Genomic DNA, 24,219 nt, shown 5'->3' with positions numbered 1-24,219 from the left:
GATGTCAGACTTTTTGGCAAGAAATGAAGTAGGAGGCACAGTGAAATGGTCAAGAAAAATCTAAGTTTCATTTTATAAAAGAAGCTCATTGCAGTATACAACAGGCTAGTGCAATGGCTTTTCAAATAAATTGCTTGAAAATAGAAACAAATGACCTAGACTGGAGCACAAGCAAAATACAAAGATATGTGCATATGTACATGTTGCCTCCTAACTTCCTTTACATTGATTTGGTTAACTTTAAATAATATGTAGGATATCACAGCTTCTCTTAGAGAAGGGAATTGAATGTTAAACTGTTCAGTCATGATAACTAGATCTCCCATTGTTATGGCTCATGCTTCTGTTACAAAATCAATTAACCGTTTTGCCAAGCATGTCTAATTGTTACACTTCCACAGTGCAGATGGAGCAGGAGAAAACAAGAGGTTACTTGATGGGAGGGCTGTTTCTGCAGTCTACTCCTGGATTTCAGCCCTCCAAGTTGGGGTATGAGGGGCTGAGGAACCCTGAGGTTTAGACTAACTAAGTGGTGAGACCAGCTGATGACTGAGTGTCCTCTGATGAAGCCCACATCCTAGAAACGGAACTGCTTGCAAGCCTCTTCAATCCACTGCAGGCCTTTGCCTTCTCTGACACCATCCACATCTCTTTGCCGAGGATTAGAAGATGCAAGTTGCAGTCTGGTAGACTGAATACCACTTAGGCAACACAAGAAACATATTCCGTTCAAGTCCCCGCTGCTTGTCATTCATAGGGTCAACGAGGCTGGAAATCACTCACACTTCCTCCCATTCAGTGCCTGGATCCGTGATGTATTTAAGCACCAACCCCATACCCTAAGTGCCCCCAGGGTGGCACTGCCCCACAGTGATCGGCTCCTCTCTTCCACTCTCTGTTTGCTATTTCATGCAAACTCATGTCAAGGCTTTGTTTTGACTTCATACTGGGCACCTTGGCTCATTCAGGTTCCTTGGGACTCTGATCACGCACCACCATGATATTGTTGGAACCGAACTGTCGATTCCCTCCTGGGCAGGGGTCGCCGCAAAGGATCACCGACACAAGATTCACAGCAGAGAGTTATTTATTACTAGCGCGCTAGGGTCCCAAGCTCTAAGTTGGCCCTGGGACCCCGACTGCTTGTTACAGGCTGTTTATATAGGCAAACACAAGTTCAAACACAGCTTAGGGCGCGAAATTCAAACAAAGCTTAAGGCGCAAAATGATTGGGTCTAGCTATGGCCTGAGCAAGGCGTTTTATGCTAATTGGTTAGAGCAGGACCTTATGAGGTTTTTTCCTGGAGTTGTTGATTCCGGGAACTTCGAGGCAGGGTGGGACCCCCGGAATTGGCAGGGTGGGACCCCATGAGGTTGTTTCCCGGAATTGGCAGGGTGGGACCCTATCAGGGTGGGTCCTCATCGAGGCAGGGTGGGACTCTATCCAGAGCCACCTGGTGTTAATTTTTTCTATATGAGGCCTAGTTTCAATATCTACCAGGACACTCCACCAATTTTTCGCACAGAAGCCAAACAACATCCTGATGAGAAAAGGACGGACTACAGATGGCCTGAAGCAATCTGCTATTGAAGCATTTTGAGGATTGCCAAGGCAAATGGTGTCTTTACTGAGAGCTCTGCTGCACAGTAACTTCACGTTGTTTTAGATCCATTGGAAATAGGCAGGCATTGAACTCAAGGGACAACCCCTTACAATCATATCTTGCTGCCAAACGCTTCCCTTAGCACCCTTTTCTCCAGATGTTATGTGGCATGTGTAGAGTGTTTCTGGCTTTATCTTTGCCTATGACAAGTTCTTTTTGGTTCAGTTGATAGTATTTCCCCCAAACCCAAAATAGATAAGAAATCACTGGGAATTTACATCTGATTACCCTAGATTCATTCTCCCACATTACAAAGCCTCAAGTTACAAGGAGGAATGGTATGTGTTTGCCATGTTGGTGTTTCATTAGTATTTTTTTTTAACTTAAAATTAAGTGTTACTTTTCTGAGGAAGTAGCCAGAATACTCCTCTCTCAAATTCAGAAATCTACTGGCACAATTTGAAGTCAGATGATATTTCTAACCAAATTATACTCTTTTGTCTGCCACGACCGCTTGACAGTTTTAATATCTGAAGGCAGGCTGATATGATAATCCCAGCAGTATTCTAGGGATAAGATTTTAGAGGGTTTGTTGAGAAGGAAATACTGGTTTAGGTGGCTTTCATCATCCCACTCAGCTTCTATGTCATTTTTCTTTTCCAGGAGGATTCTCTTAAAGCACTCCTGGGGGATGTCGAGAACCTGAATGGGTGTTCCTCCAAAAATGGCTGTGTGGTAATAAAAATCCTCCTGGCCAAATGGAATGCATGCTGCTGACTCTTTCTGCCTCTCCTAGGTAAAGTCATCAGGATCTGCCTTGTACCACCAGGGCTGTAGCTGAGCCACTGACTGACCTAGGGTCTTCACCCCAAAATTGTCTTGGAAGACCTGGTCTACATCCATGCAGAAGAGGAAGTCGACCTCGTGTTGGATGTGGGCCAAGATGTGCTCCCTGATGATCTTCACAGGCATCATGCTGATGTGTTGCCACCTCTTCTCTGGCTTGACCTCAAACACTTTTAAGGAATGCAGAGGACCCAGCTCTATAAACAGCACCTTGGAGACATCATCCACTATAATGTAAAATATGACTTTGTGGCCGACCTTGAAGTACCTATTAGCAGGTGTTATGAACTCTTCCAAGTAATGCTCAATATATCTGAAACAAAGAAGAAAAGCAAAACATTTAAGCTTTGGGATTCCTGAAAGAAATCACACGTTGTTATAATCATGTCTGTATTTTATAGTTAGTAGAAGAATGATTTCTTCCCACCCCGGGTATGTTTTCATGTTAGTGTAATGCCCCTGGCTACTCTCCACCATTCAGTCACTCAGTCCGTGGGAAGCTGGAATGACTGACCTGACTGCCAATTTTGGAAGAGCAGCTAGAACTAGACATGCACTACCCTATCCTTCCTCTCCTCTGGCTTTTGGGAACCAGCCAGTCCAAGAGAGCATGTGTTCTCAACTGCTCTGGGTTTTGCAGGAAGCTTAGTACAGGATCTATTTTCACATCCAGAGGCCTGTAGGTGCCTGGATGCTCAAGTCTTTCTAACTCTGGGGGTTGAATATTTAGGAGGCACAGGGCCTGCAGATATAAGCCACATTCTCCAATATGAGCTTTAACTATAATGAGGGTGATATTTACCGCTCTCTGCCTTCCTTACCCCTTTGTCCAATTTACCAATTGGTTCAGACTTTGGACAGTCAAAGGGGGTACTTGTTCTTGAGCTCAATTCAAAAACCCTAACATAAACCCCAATGTTGCTACTGCCAGACCAGGTACAAGGGTGATGTGACCCTTGGATCCAATGGGGATGCATTAAGCCCAAACAGCGGAACTCCTTTGTCCTGTGTGATACAGAGAATGAGTTATGAGATCTAGATCTGCTTTCATGTTACATAGTCATCCTATGAGCCTCCCACTAGTCACCTAAAACACCAACCCATTGTCCACACACCATCATCCAAAATACTAGTCCATCCAAATACTAGAATGAGCAACTTCTGATTTAACCTTATTTTAACTACTTTTTCTTTATCTTAAAAAAAGGACTATGTTAGCAGTAAGCCACGTTTGGTGGCTGAGTAAACATAGATGAAAAGAGAAGATAAAAAAATTTAAAAAATAAAAAAAAGAAAAAAGGACTATGTTGTTTAGAGAAGTTTTAGGTTCACAAAAAAATTGGGCCAAAAGTACGGAATTCCCATATACCTCCTGCTCCCACATTTGCACAGCCCCCATCCCCCCACTATCAACATCCTTGCCCCAGAGTGGTGCATTTGTTACAATCAATGAAGCTACACAGACATATCACTATCACCCAACATCCATAGTTTACATTAGGGTTCACTCTTGGTGTGGTACATTCTAAGGGTTTAACAAAAGTATAATGACATGTATCCACCATTGTAGTATCATACAAAATATCATCACTGCCCTAAAAATTATCTGAGCTTTGCTTATTAATCCTTCCTTCCCCGAACAACCCCAAACAATCACTGACCTTTTTACTGTCTCCATAGTTTTACGTTTTCCAGAACGTCATATAAACATACAGCATGTAGCCTTTTCAGCGTGGCTTCTTTTACTTAGTAAGATGCATTTAAGGTTCTTTTATATCTTTCATGACTTGATAGCTCATTTCTTTTTAGCACAGAATAATATTCCATTACCTGGATGTGGCTTAGTTCATTTTTCTATTCACCTACCAAAGGACATCTTGGTTGCTTTCAAGTTTTGGTAATTATGAAATAAAGCTTCTGTAAATATCCATGTGCAGGTTTTTGTGTAGACATAAGTTTTTAACTCACTTGGGTGAATACCAAGGAGCACGATTGCTGGATCGTATGGTAAGAGTATATTTAGTTCTGTAAGAAACTGCCAAATTGTCTTCCAAAGTGGCTGTACCATTTTGCATTCCTACCAGCAATGAATAAGTGTTCCTGTTGCTCTACATCCTTGTCAGCATTTGGTGTTGTCAGTGTTTTCAATTTTGGCCATTCTAGTAGGTATTTAGTGGTATTTTAACTATCTATTCCTTTGAAAAACATTGCACGCTGTCCCCCATTGCTGGGCAAGGTGGCTCATGCCTGTAATCCCCGCACTTTGGGAGGCCAAGGCAGGTGGATCACAAGGTCAGGAGTTTGAGACCAGCCTGGCCAATATGGTGAAACCTGGTCTCTACTAAAAATACCAAAATTATCTGGGCATGGTGGCACATGCCTGTAGTCCCAGCTGCTTGGGAGGCTAAGGCAGGAGAATTGCTGGAACCAGGGAGGCAGAGGTTGTAGTGAGCTGAGATGGTGCCACTGCACTCCAGCCTGGGCAACAGAGCAAGACTCCATCTCAAAAAAAAAAAAAAAGGCCAGGCACGGTGGCTCAAGCCTGTAATCCCAGCACTTTGGGAGGCCAGACAGGCGGATCACGAGGTCAGGAAATCGAGACCATCCTGGCTAACACGGTGAAACCCCGTCTATACCAAAAAAAATACAAAAAACTAGCCAGGCGAGGTGGCGGACGCCTGTAGTCCCAGCTACTGAGGAGGCTGAGGCAGGAGAATGGCGTGAACCCGGGAGGCGGAGCTTGCAGTGAGCTGAGATCCGGCCACTGCACTCCAGCCTGGGCGACAGAGCGAGACTCCGTCTCAAAAAAAAGAAAAAATAAAAAAAATAAAAACATTTTATTGGAGTCTTCTGTAAGCCCAAGCTATGGACTATTTGTGAAGCTATGCTATGGAGATTACCAGGAAGAGGAAGAATAAGCCAGATGGTTTCATACAACTTGACCAAACCCTAAACTCATGTGGACTGAATTTAATGTGCTGATCACACTTCTGGCCAATCATGGTGTTTTGTGAGTAATAATGACTGGCACTTCTTTTCGCTTTTTGTTGCTGCTTGGATTCCCTTTCTTTGTTACCAAAATAAAATGCGCTTTTAATGTTGGCATGTGGTAATCCAAGGGTTTATAGTACTGATTCTTTAAATGGAGAAAATACATCTGAGGAATATAAAAAAGGACTTCAGTGTGGCTCTGTGGGTAGTGGCCAGGAAATCCTTCAGTATTCTGGGACTTCAAGAAAAATGTATTGTGCTCTGAAGCTTGGGAAACAATACTGGGGTAGGGTGGGGTAGAGTTAAGTACAGGGGAGAGTCATTGTGAGGTTTTACATTGTTAAGAGATTAAAGCATTGCAGTTGGCTCCATGCATTGTTGCTTGAAAACAAACCAAACATTACACCTCCTAAAAGTCAAAATCCACTTGTAGAGATCTATTGCTGCTGAGTACAAGCAGTCCTCTCTTGTCTCAGAGCTGAGGGCAGAGTGCTTTCACCAGGATGTGTGATTTACAGTTTAGTTCTGCAGAGCTGGAATTGGATGGCTGAAGCCGTTGTGGGGCACTGGGCAATGTTCTGTTCTTTTTGGAAACACGAGGATCAAATCAATCTCCAACGTGGCTGGGTTAGCCCCTTTTGTGCCAAAGGATTCGGTGAGCTGGGTGGCTCACCTAATCTAATTAGGTGGCTCCCAACCTATATGAGTACAGATTCTTTTAGTAAACATGTCAAAACTCCACAGTCACCTTTCTCTGCTAGAGAGACCACATAGGTCCCTAGGATCCGCACATTCAGTGACATTAGAACTTGATTGGTATTGTGAATGACAGAACAGTAACAGCTGCTGGGCTCTGGGTTGGGGAAGGTTATCTCTGGAGAACTATCAGATCTTTACGGAGCTCTCTTTAAGCCCCACCTTGGCAAAGCTCAAATCAACCTAAGCCTTCAAATCTCTTTATACAAGGCAAAGAATCAACTTTCCATGAAGCTTCTTCAGAAGAGATACAGAGGGAAAGGCCCAGAGGGCAGAAAAAAAAATAGGAAAATTGGACTTTCAGTTTTATTTTGGAAAAAAAAAAAGGAAAATTCTCCAAAAAAAGCAAAATGGATTATCTTCAATAACTAATATTAGAGCTAGAACTTTTTTTTTTTCTTTTTTTTTGAGACGGAGTCTCCCCGTGTCACCCAGGCTGGAGTGCAGTGGCCAGATCTCAGCTCACTGCAAGCTCCGCCTCCCGGGTTCATGCCATTCTCCTGCCTCAGCCTCCTGAGTAGCTGGGACTACAGGCGCCCGCCACCTCTCCCAGCTAATTTTTTGTATTTTTAGTAGAGATGGGGTTTCACTGTGTTAGTCAGGATGGTCTCGATCTCCTGACCTTGTGATCCATCCACCTCGGCCTCCCAAAGTGCTGGGATTACAGGCGTGAGCCCGCACCTGGCCTAGAGCTAGAACTTTCAAGAAAGAATGACTGTAGTTTTTCTGCATCATATGTTCTGAACAAGGGAGCTGAAACTGGAACATATCCAACCTTTGGAAGAGCAAGCTCTGACCAGCAAAACTTCTAGGGCCAAATCCTCCATGAGAGAAAAAGTAGAAGTGATCTGAGGAACCCATGGAAGAGTGGTCAGCTGTGCTCCAGCGTGGAAAGCCACTGTGCTTAGGTCACGCTGCACCTAGAACTTGCTATAAATCTCTCTGTAGTTGGTCCTGGGCTGTAGAGCATAGGAGAAAGAATGATGCACTCTGGGCTGTCTAGCAGCTAGCACTTGTGGAATTTCTAAAGGAAGCCATGGTGGTCAGGGAGGAGGTGGTTGTGGGTACGCTGTTGACCCTGGGCTTGGTGGGTGGAACAGACATGTGTTCCTGCAACCCAAGACCCTCATTTTGAGGTAGGAATGAGTGGACTTACCTACTCTTATTTTGTTCTCAGCATTTTAGGGCCTCAGCAGAAAGGAGACTAAAACAGTTCCATGAAAACATTCTTCTATCTAATAAATCAAAAAATCATGGCTGGCCTCCATCAGTTCAGGAGTCTCCACAAAAATGTCTTGACAGTGGAACAAGAAATAGTCAAGGACAGTTTCATCAGTGACACCCACTTCCAATAGCAAAAGCCATCAATCCCACCGTAATTTTCTGTTTGGCATAATAATTTCCTAGGATGGCTTTGTTGTAAGTGCCTTTCCACACAACCGGTGCCTTCCATCTGGTCACTCTCACCACCTCTGGGCGTTTCCTGGTGATAAAACAGAGAGTTCCCTGAGTCAGGGCAGCTTTGCCATTGTGGGGCAGAGACTATCCAAGGAAAAGGGGGGTCAGCTATGATCTGCAGGGACTGTCCTTGAATCCTGACTGTAGCTTAACGCCAAACACTTGACTGGGAGGTGTGCCATTTGCAGGGGTAGCATCTTCTGGGTGAGGAAGAGGAGGCTTTGGCTCAGGTGCATCTGAGGGCTATCTTTTTTTGAGAGAGAGAGAGATCTCCCTCTGTCACCCAGGCTGGAGTGCAGTGGCTGGATCTTGGCTCACTGCAGTCTCCGCCTCCCAGGTGCAAGTGATCCTCCTGCCTCAGCCTCCCAAGTAGCTGGGATTATAAGCATATCCCAACACGCCTGGCTAATTTTTGTATTTTTAGTAGAGATGGGGTTTCACCATATTGGCCAGGCTGCTCTTGAACTCCTGACCTCAGGTGATCCACCAGCCTCAGCCTCCCAAAATGCCAGGATTATAGGCATGAGTCACTGCACCCAGCCTTCTGAGGGCTGTTTTGGGGGTCCCTTATGAGGCTCTTATCTCTACATCTCATACCTTCTTTCCTCTTCTACTTTCTTTGTTCTCTTCCTACTTCTAAATCCCTTTCCCTACTTTCCCAACTCCTTCCTAAGCTACCAGTAGCAACTCTGGGTGTTATTTATTCCTGTGGATGTCATCTGAGCCTAAGGAGATCCTAAGCCTTGATACAGGCGGATGAGAGAGTGACATTAGATTCGAAAGAGAAAAAGCTGTTTCCATTTGCCTTTTGCCAGGAGGGATACCTGCGTGAGAACCTGGTCATTGGCCAAAAAGGGCCCCAGATTAAAGGGATTCTGATGTTACTGCTCACTTTACAAACAAGGAGACGAAGGCACCAGAAAGGAACGTACTTGATAGAGGCCCAGCAAGGCCAAGACTGGAGCCCAACGCTCCGGCAAGGACCTTCTCCTTAGACCAGGAGCCTCTTTGCTAGGCACACAAAAGGGGCGAGAGGAGAGGGAGGGCGCTTTGCTGTGCTCAGAGAGCTTGAACGGGACCTGGCAAGGTCAACACAAAGGCAGGAAGCTATGACAAAGCCCAAAACCCTGAAGCCCTGAAGGGTAAACGCAGAAAGCACAGAGCAGCGGGGGCCCCAGTGTGAGGGTGGAGCTCCAGGCAGGGGGAGGCTTTGACTCCCTTTTGGCTCGGAGGTGGCTGCATTTTCCCTGTTGGGAAGCAGAGACTGGCACAGGCTCATTTAGATTCAACCCCAATATGGGCCTGGCACCCTGCTTGGCATTTGCTTGTATTACTGGATTCACTGTGGGCAGCATCTTGGTTCAACCTCAGGAAGGTGAGTGAGTGGGGCAAAGTCCTGGTGATCCCTGCTGGCTGCACTGCCGTGGCCCTGGTGAGGCTGTCAGGGCCTCACCTGACAAAGGTGAGGTTAGCAAATACCTCAGGCCAGCACGGCCAGTGGAGGCCTGGATTTTCACAGAAGCCCCCCACCCATCAGCAAAGTTGGGTTTTTCCCACAGCGAGGCTGGTGAGTGCAGCTGGGTCTTCCCCTGCCTCACCCCAGCCTCAGAGTGGAAGAGGAGCCTCAGTAGCTCTCCTCTCAGGCCTCCTGTCCCTTGTCCCCCAACGCTGCACCTACAGTTCTTGAGCTGACTCTGCCCTCCCACCCCATCCCCAGGCATCACATCTGGTCTGCCTCCCAGATTCCATCACAGCTCGAAGTGACCTGTTTCCTACATTTCGCCCCCAATGCTGAAATTGCCCCAGGTTGGTCCAGATGGGAAACACTTTCAGGGTGCTCTCCTGGTTTGACTCGTCTTGTCCAGAGTCTCAAACTCTAAGACTTAGCTCTGCCCTCAGCACCCCAGGTACGCCTGCTGCATGGAGGACACAGTTGCCCTTGGTTTCCTTCAATCATGAAAGAAGCTACTATGCCCTCTGCACCAACCTGTGCCAGGCACCCATCACGTACACTTTCTCATTTAGTCTCTGCAACAGCCCTGCAATGTGTCCTGTCCATGGTCCAGGTAAGAAAACCAAGTCTCAGAGCAGCTTATTATCTTGTCAAAGGCCAAGCAGCTGGTCACTAATGATACCAGCTAACACACACTGAGCAATTCCTTTGCGACCAGGCACCGTGCAAAGGGCTCACCCTTCTGAGGTAGGTGCTATTTTGATTCCCATTTTATCAATGAAGAAGCTAGCACAGAGAAGTCAAATAACTTGCCTGAGGTTGCACAGCTAGTAGGGGTTAAAGCTGGGATTTAAACAAGATCATCTGACTCTGGAGACCATGCTCTGAGCTGAGCCACCACGTACACTATTTCTTATATGAATTTTCATTCCTCTGCTGATGAGTTGGGGTTAAAGCCCAGGTTTGTCCAGATCTAAAGGTAACACTATTTCCATTTAAAAAATAAGTCGGGTGCAGTGGCTCATGCCTGTAATCCCAGCACTTTAGGAGACCAAGGCAGGTGGATCACTTGAGATCAGGAGTTCAAGACCAGCCTAGCCAACATGGTGAAACCCTGTCTCTACTAAAAAAATACAAAATTAGCCAGGCATGGTAGTGCACACCTGTAATCCCAGCTACTTGGGAGGCTGAGGCAGGAGAATTGCTTGAACCCAGGAGGCGGAGGTTGCAGTGAGCCAAGATCATGCCATTGCACTCCAGCCAGGGTAACAAGAGTGAAACTCCATCTCGAAATAAATAAATAAATAAATAAACAAACAAAATAAAATAAAAAATAATTATTTTTATTTGCATTGGCATTTTTGTCAATTCACACTGAGAAATGATGAGCCTTTTTTGTTGTTGTTTTTAGTGGCTTACATGGTGCTTTTAGTTCTATAAAACTCCCAGCTTTGTTGAATGATGAGATTGCAAACCAAAAACCAAAAACCGAAAACCACCCACACAGCTATCTTACACTTCTGTAACCATTTCTGAACTTAAAACTATCTTGTTCATTTCATCTCATTAATTGCATCTTAGTTTTAGCTTGTCAAAGATCTTTTAGTAGTTCTAACCTAGCCCGCTAGCTAAGTCTTATAACTGTGTATAAGCTGGACATTTGGTAATATTATTTTTAAAAAAGGAAAAGGAGGAAAAGGTATACTTATTTAAAACTTATTATGCACCAGGGGCTAAGTGCTTGACTTTTATTCTCTCATTTGATCTCCATGACCACTCTGCGAAGTGGGTGCTCTCATCATTCCCATTTTGCAGATAAAGTGGAGGGTAGGAAAGAAGGAGAAGGGAATGGAGCCTTTTGCCATTTAATTTACATAAAGGACCCAACTGGGGTGCCTGATCCCTCGATCCACATTTCCCAGTTCCCTGCTCTATACCAGGTCATCCTGCTAAGCACTGAGATGGGATAAATGAGACCCAGTCCTTCCCCTTGAGAATCTCGCAGTCCCAGCAGGTAGTCCGCCTGCTACACACACCTCAACTACATGATCACTCAGTCCAGGTCTTCTAGAAGGACTGAGTCAGAAAACCAGAGTCCAGTTTAGTTACTTGGATTCCTTCAAGCAGGAAGAAAAAGTAGCAACATTAAAAATTAAAATATTCTATTTCCCAGCTGTTAATTATTTGATTCCACTGACAATTCCAGCAAGTCAGTGACCCTGACTACAAAGCCACACAGCAGCCTGAAAATGCAGGCAGCTGGGGAGAAGGGGAAGGAGGGAGAATGAGATCAAGATCAGCTTTCTGGATGAACCGCTGCATCAAGGAGTCTTAGTCATCAAAATCCACAAAACCCCCCAAAAAAGAAGTGATGGAGGGCAGCTCACACATGTGAAAAGCTAGTCTTTGACAATGTCAACTGTCAGAGAAGTCCAAGATCACAAAGATGAGGCACTAAAAAGAGAGAAAAAAGTGCCAGGAAAGAACTGCTCAGATGCTTTCCTTCCACATAGGGCATGCAACGGTGTGATGCCAGTGTGTGGAGTTCCACAAAAGCTTCCCCCAAAATAAAAGCGCCCCCTAACCAAAGCACGCACCTCCCTAGGTTATTGGCAGCTTTTAAATTTTATGTATTTATTTATGGTACATTTTGGTACCCAAGGAGTGGGTAGAGGAAGAGTTAAAATTCTATTTTTTTTTTCAGATGGAGTTTCACTCTTGTTGCCCAGGCTAGAATGCAATAGCGTGATCTCAGCTCACTGCAACCTCTGCCTCACGGGTTCAAGTGATTCTCCTGCCTCAGCCTCCTGAGTAGCTGGGATCACAGGTATGGGTCACCACACCTGGCTAATTTTGTATTTTTAGTAGAGACTGGGTTTTGCATGTTGGTCAGGCTGGTCTCGAACTCCTGACCTCAGGTGATCCACCCACCTCGGCCTCCCAAAGTGCTGGGATTATAGGCATGAGCCACCATGCCCAGCTGGAAGTGTTAAAAATCTATGAATCATGGAGTAGGTTAAAAAAAGATGTGGAATACAGGTGATCCTCCCACCTTAGCCTCCTGAGTGGCTGGGACTAGAGGCATGCGCCACTGCATCTAGCTAATTTTTTATTTTGTTGTAGAGACAGGGTTTCACTAAGTTGCCCAGGCTAGTCTTGAACTTCCGGACACAAGCGATCCTCCCGCCTCAGCCTCCCAAAGTGCTGGAATTACAGGCACGAGCCACTGTGTCCAACACAACTCATTATTGACTGAATTCCCTCTAAGCAACAGCAGGCTGGCTAGACAAGGATGCAGAGAAAAGCTGATGGCAACATGAACAGGGAGGGCATGGCAGCTGTGGAGTGGAGAGAAGGGAATGAAGTGGAAAGGATTTTGGAGAAGGAATTGACAGAACATGCTAATGAATTAGACCGTGAGGTAGACAGAGGAAAAGGTCTCCCAGACTATGTGTCTTGAGCCATTTACTGGGACGGGAAGTGAGGAGAGCAAGGGTGGGGTGGAATTGAGAAATCCGTTCTGGCCATGTGAGACATGCAGAGATGTCAGGCAAGCAGGTAGACACAAGTCACAGCTCGAAGGCAACATCTGGGCTAAACATTTAAATATGGGATGGTATCTAATCTCACTAGTGGCACCTAATGCCATGAAAATTATGAGAGCACATTGGAAAATGGTGTCTAAAGAACAGAGAAGAGGATGCTGGACTTAGCTCCCATAAACTCTAATCTCTGACAGTTGGGAAGAGGGAGCTGCCCCTCTTGGGAGACAGTTACAAATGAGGATGTGGTGTCATCGAAGCAAAGTGACCTTTATATGGAAATATGCACGATATACTGTGGTTTTAGGTAGTTTACAGAAAAGGATACTTCTTTTTTTTTTTTTGAGACAGAGTTTCGCTTTGTTGCCCAGGTTGGAGTACAGTGGCATGATCTTGACTCACTGCAACCTCTGCCTCCTGGGTTCAAGCAATTCTTGTGCCTCAGCCTCCAGAGTAGCTGAGATTACAGACGCCCGCAACCACTCCCGGCTGATTTTTTGTTTTGCAGTAGAGACTTTCACCATGTTGTGCAGGCTGGTCTTGAACTCCTGAGCTCAGGCAATCCACCTGTCTCGGCCCCTCAAGTGCTAGGATTACAGGCGTGAGCCGAAAAGGATACTTATACAAAGTATATTTATTTGTTCATGCATTCCTTCATCCAATCATTCATTTACACAAGAAATAGACTCAGGTGCCCTGAGAAGACTTACATTTGGTGCCACTTCAAACCAACATTCTTTCAATAATCTGCTTGTGTCCAGGAGTGGAGGCTCATGCCTGTAATCCTAGCACTTTGGGAGGCTGAGGCAGGGGATCGCTTGAGAACAGGAGTTCAAGACCAGCCTGGGCAACATGGCAAGACCCCGTCTCTACAAAAAATACAAAAATTAGCCAGGCATGGTGGTGCATGCCTGTGGTCCCAGTGGCTTGGAAGGCTGAGGCGGGAGGATTGCTTGAGCCTAGTAGGTGGAGGCTACAGTGAACCATGATTGTGCCACTGCACTCCAGCCTGGTGGCAGAGTGAGACCCTGTCTCAAATAAATAAATAAATGACAAATTAAAAACAAATATCTGCTCCCTACTCATTTGGAGACAAAGCCATGCAAGGGGAAGAGTGGAGAGGGTGAAAGCTGGTGACTGTGGTCTGTCCCTCCTCTCTGCCCCCAGTCATTCAGCCCCAGCCCCACCTCCCAAGTTCTGCTCAGCAAAGCACAAGTGCCACAGTAAAATTGCCCTATTCTCCTTAGAAGGGCCTTTAGGGACCATCTCTGGCCCATCTAGCCTGCCCCTGGGAGAGTCTCAATCCCCCATCTAAGGGGCTTTATCAAAGCAACAATGTTTCCATCTTCTCACGTTTCTATGAGTGGTTTAGCATTTCAGAGATGCCTACCCTGTTGTGCAGATCATCAAATGACATATGGGAAGCTAAAAGTCCCATCCCTCCCCACTGGCATGGATCCTGTATCCCCAAACAATGAGAGAATTTGCCAGAACACATTCAGTCTTTCCAGAGCCCAAGATCCTTCACAATGGGATAGGTGCTATTTTCAGGCTGGGCCTGGTGGCTCACACCTGTAATCCCAGCACTTTAGAAGGCCAAGGCGGGAGGATCACTTAAGCCCAGGAGTTCAAGAGCAGCCTGGACAACATAGTAAGACCCTGTCTCTACAAAAGAATTAAAAATGAGCTAGCCGTGGTGGCACACACCAAGCCTCCTTACTCAGGAGGCTAAGCCTGGAAGGTCAAGGCTGCAGTGAGCCACGATTGCACCACTGGGCTACAGCCTGGGTAACAGAGCAAGACCCTGTCTCAAAATGAATAAAAATTTAAAATTTAAATTTTTTAAAAAAATGATGCCATTCTCTCCTGATTACTCTGATGATACCTCACTGCACATCTCCAGCACATACCATCTGCCAAGCTCAGGAGCACCCTGTGACTCTGTCCAGATGTCCCATAAGCACCTGCATCCACATGTGTTCCTAATGGAGGTCCCCACATCCCCCAGCTCTGAGGCCTGTGTCTCCTCCTCCAGTCCCCTTTCTGGCCAATGGTACCACCACCCACCAGTCTCTCAGGTCTCAAAGTCACCCTGGACAGCTCCCATCTCCTCACTCCCAGGACCACATCCTTCCAGTTGATCCTGCCTCCTACCAATCTAGGCAAATACTAGTTTTACAGTAACAACCCCTCTAAAACCATGAACTTCTCAAATATAACCATGTTGATTGATTTCTCCTGTCTCCTTTCCCTAACACAATGCCTAGCACAGTGTTTTTGACCATAACTCACAGTGAGAAATATACTTTACATCACAATCAAAGAGATGCACATACACCTATGTCTACTGTTAAAGGTCTAATGTGCTAAGGGTCTTTCTCCCAAATCAGGAATGTTCTCAACGGCACTGTTGCCTCCACTGCCACACCACCTCCTGCAGGGCCATGAATTTGCTGCACAGGGAGTGACGCCGCTTTTCTTACTTTGGATTAAATCAGTCCCATAGCCGAAGCTCTGTTGTGTCATCTTCCTTTCTTTGGTCTCCTCTCTTCCTCTTTTTTGTCTATGTCTTCTTCCTCTTGTTGATGATTGTGGATCCTAAGTACAAAGGGAAAGTAAACCAGGTAAGGCAGGGAAAGTGACTGCGGTGGTCAGAGAACTGGTGAATATCTTGTGGAAATATGGTCCAAGGCAGATTATGCATGCATTAAGTGAAGGGACCAGAAGAAGGCTCTAGGCACTAAGCGTTTATTCACAAAGACATATTTTTGATGAAAAGATGTAGTACTCACCTCATTACCCTTCCAAGTCAGTGCAATTAGCAACGTAATGACCCAGCAACCATCAGGTTATTTCAGTGGGGTGAGGGAAACTTGATAAGACAATTCCTCTAAGAACATTTTAGTTTATGATTGTCTTTTCTGCAATCTAAACTTCAGCCCAGGCCAGGCATGGTGGCTCACGCTTATAATCTCAGCAATTTGGGAGGCCAAGGTGGACGGAGCACCTGTCAGGAGATCGAGACCAGCATGGCCAACATGGTGAAACCCCGTCTCTACTAAAAATACAAAAGTTAGCCAGATGTGGTGGTGGGCACCTGTAATCCCAGCTACTTGGGAGGCTGAGGCAGGAGGATCACTTGAAGCCAGGAGGTGGAGGTTGCAGGGAGCCGAGACCACGCCATTGCACTCCAGCCTGGGCAACAAGAGAGAAACTCCATCTCAAAAAAATAAATAAAAAAATAAACTTCAGCCCAAGCCTCAGCCCCCAAGTTAACTGAAACAAAACAAAACAAAACAAAAACCGTATTTATCTGGGTGTGGTACTGCATGCCTATAGTCTGGCTACTCGGGAGGCTGAGGCAGGAGAATCACTTGAGCCCAGGAGTTTGAAGCTGCAGTGAGCTATGTTTGCACCACTGCACTCCAGCCTGAGTGACAGCGAGACCCTGTCTCAAAAACAAAACCAACCCTTAAATGTCCTAGTCCCACTCACAAAATATTCTTCATATAATTTCAATAAGCAAGAAGGATGAGTGACTGAGAAGGTCATGAACATGAAACCATTGTGTGTGGACCCTCTGCAAGCACCAGGTGGGTGGGCAAACACCGACTGCTGTCTGATCACCTTACCTATTGTTAAACCAGCTCGGAAACCACCAGCTCTTCTGAGCACTGCTGTCATCAACCTCTGGGTTTCTAAGAAATGAAAAACATTACAAATGTTTTTAGAAAATGTGGTGTCCTCAAACTTAGGGTTTCCAAATTCTTTTCATAGCCAAGATTACTCTAAAAAAACAAAAAAACTTACAACGCCAATTTATAAAACAGACAGAAATGAGACACTCTAGCTAAATGAGAGAGAATAGACCTGAAGCTCCCTCAGTCTCTTCTCCCCTGGGCAGCCCCCAGTTCTCAGCTCATCCTGGGGACCCTAGAGGAAGAGGAGGGAAAAGGGGGCTGGAGTGGCTGTGGTATTAATGCATTAACCTGGGTTCTAGATCTGCCACTTACTAGCTGTGTCACTGTGATAGGACATTTTCCCTCTCTGAATTTTGACTTTCTCCTCCAAAAAGTATAGTTAATAATACTAATAATAGACCTACCATAAAGGTAATTTTGAAGACTGAATGAAATAGCATACATAAAAGAGCTTTATGAGTTGAAAATGACTGTAACAAGTTACAGGCTTCATGAAAAACCAATGCATGTTTCCATGTTTCTTTAGCGGAAACCAGCAGAATTCAGCTTGCTGTAAAAGTCTAGAGAAAAATTCAGGTTGCCCAAAGGTTAGCAGTAACAGCCTCAGGAAATCTGAGGGTCGCTGAACAAGAAGTTCAGGAAACTACTTAGAAGCCACTGTAGCCACCCATTTGAGAAAGTTTCCACACCCTCATTCGTTGTGAAGGTCCCTTCAAGGTCGGGGGTAGGCACGGTGGCTCACGTCTGTAATCCCAGCACTTTGGGAGGCTAAGGCCAGCAGATCACCCGGGGTCAGGCATTCAAGACCAGCCTGGCCAACACAGTGAAACCCCATCTCTACTAAAAATACAAAAAATTAGCCTGGCGTGGCGGCAGGCGCCTGTAATCTCAGCTACTTGGGAGGCTGAGGCGGGAGGATTGCTTGAACCCAGGAGAAGGAGGTTGCTGTGAGCCAAGATGGCACCACTGCACTCCAGCCTGGGTGACAGAGCAAGACTCCGTCTCAGAAAATTAAAAAAAAATAAAAATAAAAGAAAGGAAAGAAAAGGTGGGGGCCTCCTGGAGGATGGGGAAAGAGGAAAGCCAGTGGATACAATGCCCTTCCGATGGACAAATACAGTGGTGAGGTAACTCATGAACAGGCATAATATTATGTTTTTGTTTTTGTTTTTGAGACGGAGTCTCGTTCTGCCTCCCAGGCTGGAGTGCAGTGGCCGGATCTCAGCTCACTGCAAGCTCCGCCTCCCGGGTTTACGCCATTCTCCTGCCTCAGCCTCCCGAGTAGCTGGAACTACAGGCGCCCACCACCGAGCCCGGCTAGTTTTTTTTCGTATTTTTAGTAGAGACGGGGTTTCACCGTGTTAGCCAGGATGGTCTCGATCTCCTGACCTCGTGATCCGCCCGTCTCGGCCTCCCAAAGTGCTGGGATTACAGGCTTGAGCCACAGCACCTGGCCAGGCATAATATTATGAAACCTGTTTTAAAGCCCATTAACTCTTGGAAGTGTTTGAGATGACTTCCAATACGTAGGTACAATAAACAGAAAAACAACACGAGAATAAAAAAACACAAGAGAGAACAGAAAGAGATACATTGATTTAGTCACCCAGGTATGTATTTTCACCTGACCTTAGTCATTCCAAAGAAAAGTTTCACCTTTACCTTCATTTCAGAGCTGAGATACTGGCTGGGTGGATTTCAGCAAATTTCCAAGGTCACATGCATGTGGGCATAAAAGCCAGGATTTCACACCAGGGGATAAATTATATCAGAAATGAAGGCTGGGGCAAGTGCAAGCAGTTAAGTGCAATACTTTGCTCTGAGCTTTCTGACAACCAACCCAACCATGGGAAATATAAAGGTTTACATGGCTCTCATTTTCTTTTCAAAAAATAAGAAAATTTTAGTGATACACACTAGTTTCTCAAGAGGCTCAATTTTTTTTTCCTGATTCTTATTCTTAGAGCAATTTCTTGCATGGGTCTTTATATAACGTTTAAAGAGCAGAATAATAGACAATATCTCCCCAGATGCTTTTTATCAGCAAGACAGGAATGTTCCCCAAATGACGCCACTTAAGAGAACTTTGAGGAGAACTGAGGGCAAGATACAAGCCATGGTTCTATACAGATAAGTTTAGGGAGACTGCAGAAATAACGTTCGAGACCCCAGGAATCCACCCACTCCTCCCACTTTGGCCGAGCACCATGGCTGGCTGCCATGTGAAGAATGGACTGTAGGGGGTGCCAGAGTGACTGGGGAAAACATCCGCTAGAAATCTAGAATTCAAAGCACTTACTTTGAGCGATATATCCCCAAGAAAGAACCTTCTGGGCTAAAAGTGAAAGAGAAACAAAAACATATCATGTTACTTTTAATTCTGAGAAAGGCGAGTTTGTAACCATTATCACTGAGCCCGGGGCTGAGCTGAGAGCCTGAGTTTTAGCTGCTTCCCAGTTTCTACCTTCCTTTGAGACATAACCAATGACATCAGGAGGCTGGAAATTTTCACTTCAGGATCTCAAGGGGAAACAGTTTTCTGCAAAATCTCAAATTGTGCGTTTGTATGTGTGTATTGTAGAGACGGGGTTTTGTCATGTTGCCCAGGCTGGTCTCAGACTCCTGAGCTCAAGAGATCCACCCCCATTGGTCTCCCAAAGTGCTGAGATTACAGGTGTGAGTCACCACGCCTGGCCTCAAATTCTGTTTTGTTTTTGTTTGTTTGTTTGTTTTTTAAGAAGACAGCTCTCCATTGCAGAGATGGGTCCTCTCCTGCCACCTACTCAGGTATCTGGTGATGACGAATGCCCTGAAAGGATGGAAATGCCGTGGCCCAGACATCCTTCCCCCAGGATTTATCTTCCTCCAGAAAACAAAGCATCAACTACAGAGCCTAATGCCATGGCCAACTCAGAGCCTTCAATAGAACAGCCCCAAAAAGCATTTCTTTAACTAGTGAAGGCAGTGAGACTCTTAAAGCCCCTACAAGTGCTGCATCCTAGCACTCAGAACCCTACCTGGCACTCAGGCCATGGATTTATAGATTCAGGCTCACCAACTTTTCATATCTCTTCAACAGCCCTTCTCCTTACCCTCCTCTCCGGAATCCTTCAACAGCACAATGGTCACAGCAATATCCACATTGCAGTGGCTTTTAAACACGTATTCATGCTTTAAGCCTCCACTCAAATGCCACCTTTTCAATGCCTTGCTTGATATGATCCTAGCACAGTGCCAGGTACGTAGTGGGTACTCAACAAATTATTATCTGTGAATGGATGCAAAACAACGGATCCTTCTCCAACAAAATTTTTGCCTCCTTGAGCTTTTTTATTTATTTATTTATTTATTTTTAGATGGAGTCTCATTCTGTTGCCCAGGCTGGAGTGCAGTGGCACGATCTCAGCTCACTGCAACCTCTGCCTCCCGGGTTCAAGGGATTTTCCTGCCTCAGCCTCCTGAGTAGCTGGGGCTACAGGCATACACCACCATGCCTGGCTAATTTTTGTATTTTTAGTAGAGACGGGGTTTCTAAATGTTGGTCAGGCTGGTCTCGAACTCCTGACCTCAAGTGATGCGCCTGCCTTGGCCTTCCAAAGTACCGAGACTCCATCTCAAAAAAAAAAAAAGAATCGGCAGTAATGCATAGCAAGGGTCCTGGCACATGCAAGCACTCAATAACTAGGAGCTCCTATCATGACCACCACCATCATGATATTTCATCATAATTTTGAAGGCTTCCTCTAATTCTCTAAAATTCGAAGATTATCCTCCAGCCTGAAATCAAATGCTATCCTAGATGATATTCTTTCAATATGCTTTACTGACAATTCTTCTATTTACTAATTGGTTGACATGTTTCAGTTAGTTATTTTCAATCCATTTTAGTTTACTGCTGCCTACCTGTGTAAGGTTAGTGCCCTCAGCTCACCTCAAGCTATCGTGTGGCCAATTCGTAAAGTGGCAAAAAACAAAACAAAACAACAACAACAAAAAACTCTTCCCCTTGAAGTTTCTTGCAGATGTTCAAGTGGATTCTGCACATCAGAGGATGTTGTGGCCAGAGTCCGGGTGCCAGACGATTGGCCTGAAGAGCAGCCAGAACCTGCTGTGGCCACCGTGCAGAGAAAGTGTGCCCAGAACTGAAAGTAACCCTCTTTCTCAGAGGCCGGTGTATACACGCACGTTTGAGCCTTTGGCTCAGTAATGCACGTACAACTCTGGCTACAATTCCAAACACCAAAGTTATCTAATCAAGTGTTCAAACTCAGAGCTTGAAGGTTATCCAAGCAGACATTCTGACTCCAGCCAGGAACCCCAAAGGGCACTTGTTCTTCTGTTGGACTCTCCCAGCTGCTAGAGCTCTTCTGTTTACCAAAATCCCCTTTTTTGTTCTGCCCTCTGGAACAGATCATGATGATGATGACTGTTATGAAGTGAATGTTGTATCTCTTCAAAATTCATGTGTGGAGGCCCTGCCCTTAGTGTGATGATATTTGGAGGTGGGGCTTCTGGGATGTAATTAGATGAGGTTATGAGAGTAGGACTCCAATGAAGGAATTAGTGTCCTTACGAGAAGAGGAGGAGGCAGTAGCTTACTTGCTCTCCATCATGTGTGGATACAGGGAGGAGGTGACCATCTGCTAGCCAGGAAGAGCTCTCACTGGGGATCTTGGACTCCCCAGCCTCCAGAACTGAGAGAATTAAATTCCTGTTGCTTAAACCACCTTGTGGTACTTTGTTATAGTGGCCTGAATGAAATGATGATGAGGAAGAGGAGGAGGAGGATGACAGCTAGCATTTACTGAGTGTTTATTAAGCCCTAGGCGTTGCTTCCCAGTGCTTTACACACAACAACTTATTTAATTCTGCCAACAACGCTATGAGGCCGGGACTATTATAATCCCTTCCCCAACTTTTTTTTTTGAGACAGCGCCTCACTCTGTCACCCAGGCTGGAGTGTAGTGGCAGGACCACAGCTCACTGCAGCCTCAACCTCCCAGGTTCAAGTGATCCTCCCACCTCAGCCTCTTGAGTAGCTGAGACTACAGGTGCGCACCACCATGCCTGGCTAATTTTTTAATTTTATTTTTGTAGAGACAGGGTCTTCCTATTTTGCCAGGACTGGTCTTGAACTCCTGGCTTCAAGCAATCTGTCCTCCTTGGCCTCCCAAAGTGTTGGGGATTACAGGTGTGAGCCACCATGCCCAGCCTGTTATCTCCAATTTTTAAAGATAGGGAAACTAAACAAGAACAGAGTGGCTGAGTAACTTGCCCAAGGGGCATTCTAGTTCTAGAGTCTGAGTGGGAAATGTCCTCAGCCCTCAGTTGCCTAAGAGAGTTCCAGGGTCCCCACACCAAACTCTGAGTCATCTCTTCTTTGAACTAAATCCCCTCAGTTTTTTCAATTCAAAAGACCTAGTTTCCAGACCCTTTTAACTTTGGTCATATGCTAGTTTGTCATGTTTTTCTTAAAATGAGTTGTGCAGAACGAAACAAAGCAACATTCCAGAAGTGGTTACATCTGTGCGGCACCACAGGGACTAATGGCTCCAGCATTAGGAGATTTCTTCTGCTACTCATGCACCTAAAGGCACAGTTCCATTTTTAGTAACCAAGACAGTCCTCCTAGCTCATCAAATCTTAGAATTTAAGAATCAAAAGAGGCTGGGCATGGTGGCTCACACCTGTAATCTCAGCACTTTGGGAGGCTGAGGCGGGTGGATCATTTGAGGTCAGGAGTTCAAGACCAGCCTGGCCAACATGGTGAAACCCTGTCTCCACTAAAAATACAAAAATTAGCTGGGTGTGGTGGTGCACGCCTGTAATCACAGCTACTTGGGAGGCTGAGGCAGGAGAATTGCTTGAACCTGGAAGGCAGAGGTTGCAGTGAGCCGAGATCGCGCCACTGTATTCCAGCCTAGGAGACAGAGAGAGACTCTGTCTAAAAAAAAAAAAAAAAAAAAAAGAATCAAAAGAGATATTCAAATGTTAATCCAGGCTACCATCTTGAACTTAGGGGCCACTGAAACACTCTGCTATGAAAATATTCATGGTACCAAAATAGCTCTGTACAACTCAATTGTACAGTAGACTTTTTGAACCTTAAGGCTGAGCTTTTCCAGTCTTTTGAGTCAAAGGCGTCAGGCATTTCTGTGGCTGCTTATGAAGACGTCTGTCAGAAGCCTCTCCAGCTGGAATCTCCAAGGCATTGTAGTTTCAAAAGGCACAGAGGCAGCTCATATATTTGGGGTGAATCCAAAGACGAATTTGAAAACTTAGAAATGCTTAATTCCTTTTGATTTTCAAAGTTAAACACACACACACACAGGCACACACACTCAGAGATTTTAGCCAGGCACAAACGAATCACCAGCAACTCAGCACGTATTTTGCAGCAAAAGTCAACAACTTAAATTGCCCCTTTAAACTCTGCAAATATTTTAGGATTTCAAAATTCAGGGCGGATTTCTCAAGGAATTCCTGTCTGAAATTTCTTAAGGTGATTTCCATATTTGATTATACGAGTTATTTAAAATTACATTGGGCTTAATTTGATCTCTTTCTCTGGATCTAGCCTACTATTACAAAAATTATGATATTAGGAACAAGGCAGGAAGGAAGATAAGTAGTTAGCCAGAAGTCCCTTGGGAGAGCTAATGATTTTAAAGACAGTCCAGGGCTTAGGGATTCAGGAAGGGTGGAATCCCTTATTTATGGTTTTAGTTAATCCTAATTTCAATTCTACCTGGCGACTTGGATGATAATAGTAGGATAGAATGAAAGCAGTATTTTCATCCACATCACTTCATCATGTTTCATAATTACCTATTGATATATTCCCAAAACACAATGATCACAGTTGAGACAACCAGCATTGACAGAATTACTTTTCCTTTGACATTCATTATTTTCTCCTAGGAAAAAAGAAGAGGGAGAAAAAAAAGAGAACAGATTAAATCAATGAACTTCAGAGTGAGATGTGGTTTTTAAAAAATGCTTTTACCTAATTCTTTTTTTAAATTATTATTATACTTTAAGTTCTGGGATACATGTGCAGAATGTGCAGGTTTGTTACATGGGTATGCATGTGCCATGGTGGTTTGCTGCACCCATCAACCCCATCATCTACATTAGGTGTTTCTCCTAATGCTATCTCTCCCTTAGCCCCCCATCCCCTGACAGGCCCCAGTGTGTGATGTTCCCCTCCCTGTGTCTATGTGTTCTCATTGTTCAACTCCCACTTATGAGTGAGAACATGTGGTACTTGGTGTTCTGTTCCTGTGTTAGTTTGCTGAGAATGATGGTTTCCAGCTTCATCCATCGTTCATCCCAGCAAAAGGACATGAACTCATCCTTTTTTATGGCTGCATAGTATTCTATGGCGTATATATGCCACATTTTCTTTATCCAGTCTATCATTGATGGGCATGTGGTTTGGTTCCAAGTCTTTGCTATTGTGAATAGTACTGTAATAAACATACATGTGCATGTATCTTTATAGTAGAATGATTTATAATCCTTTGGGTATATACCCAGTAATAGGATTGCTGAGTTAACTGGTATTTCTGGTTCTAGATCCTTGAGGAATTGCCACACTGTCTTCCACAATGGTTGAACTAATTTATACGCCCACCTAATTCTTTCCAAAAGAATACATTTAGGATAGTCTAACTAGAGCCGAGGAGTCTGTTCTACCTTAAATTGCATAGACCTGCAGTGGCAGATCAGGTCAGTTTGGTTAATAGAGGAGGCTGCCTACATTGGCAAGGGTGCTAAGGCCATACTGGGGGTCAGAGAGGAGGTATCCCTATCTGCCATGGATGTAGGAGACAATGGAAGTAGCTGTACATGGTTCCCAGGGACTC

The 24,219-nt window shown here is 45.1% G+C and overlaps 1 pseudogene across 1 annotated transcript in view; it reads right to left on the bottom strand.

Moving 5' to 3' along the window:
• Positions 1–1,073: 1,073 nt before the first annotated feature.
• The window catches only part of GGTA1 (glycoprotein alpha-galactosyltransferase 1 (inactive)), a 59,901-nt pseudogene continuing 36,755 nt past the window's right edge, over positions 1,074–24,219 (bottom strand). Inside the window, 5 exon segments of the transcript NR_132147.3 lie at positions 1,074–2,763; positions 15,134–15,248; positions 16,283–16,348; positions 18,651–18,686; positions 23,180–23,268. The product of NR_132147.3 is annotated as a glycoprotein alpha-galactosyltransferase 1 (inactive) (transcript).

This window comes from Macaca mulatta, chromosome 15 (assembly GCF_049350105.2).
Source record: "Macaca mulatta isolate MMU2019108-1 chromosome 15, T2T-MMU8v2.0, whole genome shotgun sequence".
NCBI classification, from domain to species: Eukaryota; Metazoa; Chordata; class Mammalia; order Primates; family Cercopithecidae; genus Macaca; species Macaca mulatta.
Note: the sequence above shows the minus strand (reverse complement) of the source record. Positions and strands in the feature narration are given on the sequence as shown.